Here is an 8,239-nt window from a genome sequence, read left to right on the forward strand (position 1 = left end):
GAGACTCTATGGCCGGGGTTATCAAAGTTCATTTTATCCTTCGTAAATTCAATAGAACTTAGGAATTCATAAGTGAAATTTTCAAAACCTTTCATAGGTCCAAGCATATCAACCCATCCTAAATTTCCTAGTAAGCTAAACACACTATCCCTTAGTCCTAGCACACTCAAAGTATAAGGATCAGGATATCGACAAGGATGCAAAGGTTTAGAGATAAGAATTTTATACTTGTCCCTTTGCTTGGTGTCCTTGAAGATGATGCCATGATTCTTGGCTTGCGTTTTTTCTTTGATTGTGGTCCTCCGGAAGAGCTTGCTCCACCTTTCCTAGATGCCATTATCCTTAACCTTGGTTGACCTTTGCTGTTTTGGGTGAAGGTTGGGTTTTGGGAAATGTTTTTGGTGGAAAAGGTTGGTTGGGTGATGGGGTTGGTGTTTGAGTGATTGTTAGGAGTTGGGTTGGGTGAAATGGTGAAGAATGTGTGGGTTTTTAGGTAGGTGAGTGGGGGCTACGAATTTGATGATTTTTGGTAGGGATGGAGGAAAGTTGTTTTTGGTTGAAGGGTTATGATTGAAATGTGGATTGTGGTTGATTGGGTGAAGAAATTTTGTGAATTGGTGATGTTTTGAGGGAGATATGGAGGTTTGAAATTGCTATGATTATGGAGGTTTTGGAGAGAAGTTTGAATGTAGAGAGATGTTTGTGGTGGAGAATGAAGGAAGAAGAAGATGAAAAGGTGAGGTTTATCTTTACCTGGAGTCGGGCACGGCCGTGCCAACCTTAGCACGGGCCGTGCCAACTTTCTGGAGTTTTGGAAGGTGTTTGGAAGGTGAGGTCTGGCACGGCCGTGCCAAGGTTCTGGATATCGGGGCTTCAAAATTTTCCCTTTTCTTGAATTATATTCGGACAATTACCTACAAAACAATTAAAAAAAACAAAACAACACAACAAAAGCAGTTAAATGCGTGGGTTGCTTCCCACGAAGCGCTTCTTTATAGTCATTAGCTTGACGTTATAAGAAAGTGTCCTTAGAAGGGATCAAAGAGGTCATATTGTGTAGATGGTGCTAATGAGCGTTCTTTCACATCATAACCTTTAATCATGTTACAAGAATAGAGATCGGGACCTTTCATATAATTCTCCAACTCAAACCCTATCAACTCATCACTCACTTGAAAAATAATCCTACCATTCTGAACATCTACTATAGCACCCGTAGTGGCGAGAAAGGGTCGTCCTAAGATTATAGGGCACTCATTGTCCTCATCTATGTCAAGCACCATGAAATCAGTTGGGATGTCTATCCCTCCTATTTTAACGGGGATGTCTTCGACATATCCGACAGGTTGGATATTAGAACGATCGGCTAAATCGCATAAGGCTCGGTTTAAGGTTTCACTCCCTATCATACAAGGGATGGCAAAAACTTCCTGGATCTCTAAGCTTTGTAGGTGGCTTCTTGATGATTGCACTATTTGTCAAAGCTATTGTTTCATTACGATCTATAGCCTTTTTCTTTGAAAAAATTTCTTTTAAAAACTTGGCGTATAGAGGCATACAAGACAAAGCTTCAGCAAAGGGAATCTTAATGCAAATTTTTTGAAGTGTGTTTAAGAATTTAGTGAACTGAGCCTCCAATTCGAGCTTAGTAAGCCTTAATGGTGTAAGAGCTTTGTTTTTATCAAGCGGTTTCTCACCTTCTATCGCACCTTTCTTGCCTAGACGCTTAACACTCTCTCCCTTGACACTTTTGGCTTTAGCAACGGTCTCTTCTAGCTTACTACCCCCAAGAAAAATAGCGTTGACATGAGCTTTGGGGTTTGTTTCGGGTTGACCAGGAAAGACTCCTGGTGTTTGAGAAGAGGTGGCCACTTGTTGGGCCACTTGGGAGATTTGGGTCTCAAGCATTTTGGTGTGTGTGGCGATAAAATCAACCTTGGTAGTGAGTTTGGAGAGAGTCGTTCAGAAATCCCATTTGGTTTTTCAGTTCTTGAAGATTTTTATTTTGATTAGCTATGCAGTTTTCCAATAAAATCTCCAAACTTGATTTCTGAGCCACTCTCTGGTTGTTTGTATAGCCAGGTGGTGCTGCTTGTCCATAGGAACCTTGAGGGTTTTTGTAAAAAATTTGATTTGGCCTCATTCCTTGGTTATATTGAGCGTAGTTCAGTTGCTCAATATTGGCAGCACTACCTAACTGACAATCAACACCGATATGACCGGATATACCACATATTTCACAAGGAGGGGATGCAGAAGAAGGTGTGACAGCATTAACATTAAGTTTTTCAAATTTTTGGGTTAATGCTTCAACCTTAGCAGCAAGGTGGTTATATTCAGAGACTTCGTATATACCTGCCTCTTTCTTAGAGGGAGTAGGAGCGGTGACGGCTCTCTCGTTGGTCCATTGGTAATGATTCTGAGCCATGTCTTCAATCAGGGCATAAGCCTCCGTATAGTTTTTGTTCATTAGAGCTCCTCCTGCAGCTGCATCAACAGACATCTTAGTGGTATATGACAAGCCATTATAAAACGTGTCGACTATAAGCCACTTCTCTAGGCCATGGTGGGGACAAAGTCTAAGCATTTCCTTGAAACGCTCCCACGCCTCATAGAGAGACTCCCCATCTTTTTGATTGAAACGAGTAATTTGATCTCTAAGTTTAGCGGTTTTAGATGGGGGGAAAAATCGGGCAAGGAATGCTCGCCTCATATCGTCCATGAAGTGATGGAACCAACTTCTAGGGTATGGAACCAAGCGCTAGCTCTATCCCTTAAGGAAAAGGGAAAGAGATGAAGTCTTACGGCTTCTTGGTTCTCTTTTATGGTGCCACTGAGTCTAAGGAAGGAAGAAATATGGAGATTTGGATCCTCAGTGGGTGATCCAGAAAATTGATTTTGCTGCACCAAATTGAGTAGTGCAGGCTTGATCTCGAAGTTATTACCCTCAACTGTTGGGTACACGATAATAGCTTGTGGCTCTTCCATTGAAGGAGTAGCATACTCTTTGAGAGTGCGTTCAGCCATAGCGGTATTACTTTGTGCCTCTCTCTTTTTCTTATGCAAATATCTTTCGATCTCAGGAATAAATTCTCCGAGACTTTTACTTCTTCGCATAAGAAATCGAGAACCCAAGAAGTTAGTGGTAAAACAAACAAAGAAGTAGAAGAGAAGAGGAAGAGAAGAGAGTTCTAATCACAAAGAAAGAGTTAATCAAATTAGTTTACTCCCCGGCAGCGGCGCCAAAAACTTGATGAGATAAAACCGCAAGTGCACGGTCTTACCGAAGTAGTATAAAAGAGTATCGTTCCGACATGGAGTAGTTCAATTTAATTAACCTTTGGAGATGATTAGAAGAGAAAAGAATTGTAAGTTGGGGTTTTCAAACGGTTGAAAATTAATATAATAAAAAGAGCCTTGGGATCGTTGGTTTCATCTAAATAAAAAGTCCTTCTCAAACCAAAACTATAAGCTTATAATGTTATGTTAGACCTAATTTCTCAAGACAGTTTCTCTTATGTTCCTCTAGCAACCAAGCCTATTTCGCTGACTTGATTACTATTAGATTTTGGTTCCTCTAACAACCAAGCCTATTTCGCTGACTTGATTGTTATTAGTTCCCTTGAAGATCGAAACTATATGTCTCAAAGATTGCTAAGCCTATTTCGCTGACTCTGCAATCCTTGTCTGAATTCACTTGTTCGAATATCAAAGCTCCACTTTCGTTTTATGAATTGATATTTGGAATAATGGATAAACAATTATCAAACCCTCCACTTTCGTTTCCACAGTTTGATAATGGTTGATCCATGTTAAAGCGGTGAATTCAGATAAGAAATTAGGGTTACATAAGATTAAGGCTTAGAGCTTGGTTTGATTAGGATTATGTCATTTAGACTTATCCAACAGTCCCAAGACATGGAGAAGTCTACTCACTCATGTTCATCGTAGACATGGGGGAGAAGAGAGAAAGCATAAAAGTAAATGACAAGAAAATAAAGGAAAAGAAAAGAACTTTAATTAGAAAAGCAATTGTCACTTATTGTATTCCAAGTAAAGATGAATATTTGTGATGGATGGCTACTCTATTTATAGCATTTGTTCGACTTAAAATCTAAGCTATTACATTCGGGCTAAAAATAGAGTTGCTTAAAATCTAAGCAAAAGCAGCAAAAGTGACTCTGGAGGGTGGCACGGCCGTGCCAAGGTAAGCACGGGCCGTGCCAAGGTAAGCACGGGCCGTGCCAAGCTTCTGACTTGGCGGAGACATATTTTTGTCTCTCAATCTTCATATTTTTGCATACAATCGGCTCCAAGTCCCTTTCTTTTGCTCCAAGACTCAATCCATCCAATATTCATTCCTGAAATAAAATAAAATGCAATTTAAAGTAAACTATCCTAAAAAGGAAATAATACTAATATAAAATAAAATAAAATCTAAATAAAACTAAACTAAAAAGCATATTAAAATAGTCAATAAATGACTCATCACCAATCTCATTACAAATGTTCAAGCACAAAAGCTAAAGCTTGTAAATACTCAAGCACACAAGCAAGAGATTTCCCATGCTCAACCACAAAAGCAAGAGACTTATAACAAACAAATTACACAGAAATAAGTTTGGTTTGAACACTTGATATACAATCAGTGGTGTTCACAATACAAATCAAATCAGACACTTAAAACTCTATCATTTCTAAGATATGAAGTTTATAAGAAATTCTTAGTGTTTGATGAACAACAATTTCAGTAGTGTTTTGGCACAGTTAAAATGTTATTCAGTCTCTACAAATCTTCAAGTCTTCATTCCTTTATATAGAGGTATAAAAGATACATTGTAGAAGTGCCATCACATCAAAAGAGTCTTTACTGAAACTTGATCATCACCAATGATCTGTTGTTTGATTTGGTTCATGTCCTAGGAAGGAATAATTTGTAAACCATTCCTTATATATATGGAGAATTAACCAGCAGAGACACAACTATAACAATATTATGCGCAGAAAATGTTGGAGTAGTGGAGTATTGGTTGTATAATTGTACTATTGTCCTTTCTCTGTCCTTTAGTGGATAAGCATCCAATGCCTTCTAATGCCTTTGAAAAAGTCGTTACTCCAGTCTTCTATTCCTTATACACACTGAACACTTGTTTCTTCAAATAACCAATTTAACTAACTTCAGGCTCTTCACTTCAGACTCTAACGAACGTCAGACTCTGGGTGACTTCAGACTCTGATAGATAGCTTATGATGGTCTTCATACTCTGGGGGGTTGGTTTCGCAAAGGGAAGGTTTGACGCACCTTAAACGACTTTGGTATTCCAAAGGAACCTCTTGCCTACTTTATCTTGTGGTAAGTTATTTGCTTATTTTGAAAATAGTTGCTTACAAGTTTAAGTGTGAAGAATGGGGGAAGAAGTATGTTTTTTTGTTGTTTTTATTGATTTGAAAAGACTTAAGTCTTTTGCCTACATACCAAAGAGTGGGATCAAAATCATGTAGTTCACTCTTAAAAGTGAGTTATGAGTTGGGTTAATTTGAAAGGTTTTTGAAAATGGTTTTAAGAGGGTAGAGAGCCGAAAAGGCATAGAAGAATAAAATGAAGTGAAGTTGGTTAATTTTAATTAAAAGAATCCAAGTCTATATATGAATTAAGGCATATTAAAATTTTATTAAGAAATAAATGGAAGAAGGAGCCTCTTGGGTTAAAATCCAAGGAATTTTCTTAAGAAAATATTTTTGGTGTTTGGCATATTGGAAAATTAATTTATGTGAGTTAAAAGATAAGCTAAAAAATCTAAGTGTTTCGACGTAGCGTAAAAAATAAAAGTGCAAGAGAAATTACTAAGGATATTGGATCCTAAGTAAAAATCTCATCCTAAAATTACTAGTTGTTTACTTTTATGGCCCTCAATTTAGTCCAAAAATTAATCCTAGTTTATCACTAATTCATTTCGGTCCTCGATGGCGGTCACAGCATAATGCGGTAAAAATAAAGTGTGATAGTGTCGGTGCATATTTTATTTATGTGGTTACATCATTCCTAATTACATTCTGAGATCTCAAGAAAAATGTAAATGAAATGCATATGTTACATCAATTTCTATTATACACATACAAAAAACAAATAATCACAGTAAAATAAATGACAAGAATTAAAATATGCATGAGATGATTCTAAGTAATAATGCAAATATAAGATAGAAAAAATTAAAAAAAAACAGTAAATAAACAATTAAAATAAATAAAATATTTTTATAAACAAAGAGGAAATTTTTTTAAGGGAAAAGAGGTGTAGAAATAAAAACGGTGGTATAATTAGTTAAAAATAGTAAAAAAACATAAAAGCAATTGGACTTTGCTAGATCCAGTGGGCTTACAGTAATGATCCTAGCCACTGGATCTTAAATCCAAAGGCTAAAAGAGAGGAACACATTGTAACACAGTAAACATGCATGCATACAAATCAAAACAGGAAGCATCCTCGGCCGTCAGATCTTAGATCTGACGGCCTAGCCCTGAAGGTTCACTGGATAACCATGAGATTGTACGTGTAGGATTCAACAGAAAGCTGGCACTATAAAACCAAATTAACTCACTAAAAAACATAATTAACTTAACTTTCTCTCTCTAAAATGTTTTTACTCTCTTCTCTCTCTAAAATGTTTTTACTCTCTTCTCTCTCTAAAATTTTCGAGCCATCGCCGCCACCAAGAGGCTTCTTCTCCGGCAGCATCTCACTTTCTTGCGCGGTGGCCGATGGTGGCACCACCGCGCCGGAGTTTTAAACTCCTCCTTTCTAAAGTTTTTTTAAAAGTTTTGAATATCCTTTTTCCTTCTATTCTCGAATCCGAACATGATTTTTCCAATAAAGATTTGTATGCAGCTAGATCTAAATTTTAAAAAACAAATTGAAATGAAAGAAAGAAGAAAAAAACCAAACCTTTTGTATCTGAAAATTTATTCTTGAGAAAATTAGAAAACAAAGTGTAATTTGATCCGTTTCTTTAAGGCTGCCGTTTTTTAAAAGTGTTTGTGTGAAATTATGTGCCTCTTAAAAATGTGTGCAGACTCCTCTCTCATCAATGATAGGACAAGTATAAATAGTGACAAACTAGGGTTGAGCCTGATGACATGATTAGACCAAAATACCCCCAAGAGGGATCCTATGCAAATGGACAGCAAAACACTAAAACTTGGACAAAAAGTTAGACTAATTAAAATAACAATAATAATAAGATAAATATTGTAACGCCCTAGTCGTTATTTTATTTATTTATGATTTATTTAGAGTCTTTTATATGATTTTAAATAATTATTGTTGGTGTTATGGTGTGTTATATTTTATTATATGGTTTATTTTGATATTAATTAGAATAAGTGGGAATTATTATTATTTTGGAGTTTGGGGATTAAATTAGAATTAATAGAATTAAGAGGGAGTTAAGTGAAATAAAGGGGGAGTTAAGTTAGGAGTTAGGAATAGGAAGAGAAGTCATAAGCAGTTTTCATGTAAAACAAGTTTTGGGAGAAAAACCAAGAGCAAGGGAGAAGAGCCAAGTGAATCAGATTTTTGTAGAATTGTTCATCTGAATTAAGGCAAGGGTGAGGTTTACTTCAGTAGTGTAGATTTTTAATTCTGATTTTGGTTTAACAGGTTTATGGTAGAAATTGGGGATTTTGGGTTTAAGTTGAATTCTTTGGTTTTGGGGTGAAATGAGTGTAGGAATCACTGGTTTGATGTTAGGAATAGGTTCTGAGTGCATGCAGCATTTCATTTCATATCTGTAAACTGATTTGGGGAGTGAAATTGAGAAAATTGGGATTTTGGGGGAAAACCTGCATTCTGCCCGTATTGATGTTCATCGCTCGCCCCGGTGAGTAGCCTGCCTTGCCTCGCGAGTGAGCAACTTCATGGCTCGCCAAGCGAGCAGAACCACTCGCCATGGCGAGTTAGAGAGTGAGAGATCATGATTTTTAGATTTTTGTGATAAGGTGTAATTTGGTTAGTTTTGAGTGCCTGGATGAATTTAGAGAGGACTGGGACAATTTTTAGATTAAAAAGATGAATAGGGAGCTTAAAAATGAGGATTTAGTGAGAAAAATTTCAAAACTCCCGAGAGCACCCTTTTTTTCGTTCGCCTCGTACTCGCCACGGCGAGTAACCTTTTTTTTGAGTTCGCCATAGCGAGCAGATGAGCTCTACAGGCGAGTTGCCCAGTACTGAAGCTGTTTGTTC

The 8,239-nt window shown here is 37.0% G+C and overlaps 1 non-coding gene across 1 annotated transcript; it reads left to right on the plus strand.

Moving 5' to 3' along the window:
- Positions 1-2,558: 2,558 nt before the first annotated feature.
- LOC112416915 (small nucleolar RNA R71) lies at positions 2,559-2,665 on the plus strand. The gene has a single exon (XR_003007426.1). It is a non-coding gene; the product is annotated as a small nucleolar RNA R71 (small nucleolar RNA).
- Positions 2,666-8,239: the final 5,574 nt, after the last annotated feature.

Source organism: Medicago truncatula, chromosome 7 (genome assembly GCF_003473485.1).
Source record: "Medicago truncatula cultivar Jemalong A17 chromosome 7, MtrunA17r5.0-ANR, whole genome shotgun sequence".
In the NCBI taxonomy this organism is placed as follows: Eukaryota; Viridiplantae; Streptophyta; class Magnoliopsida; order Fabales; family Fabaceae; genus Medicago; species Medicago truncatula.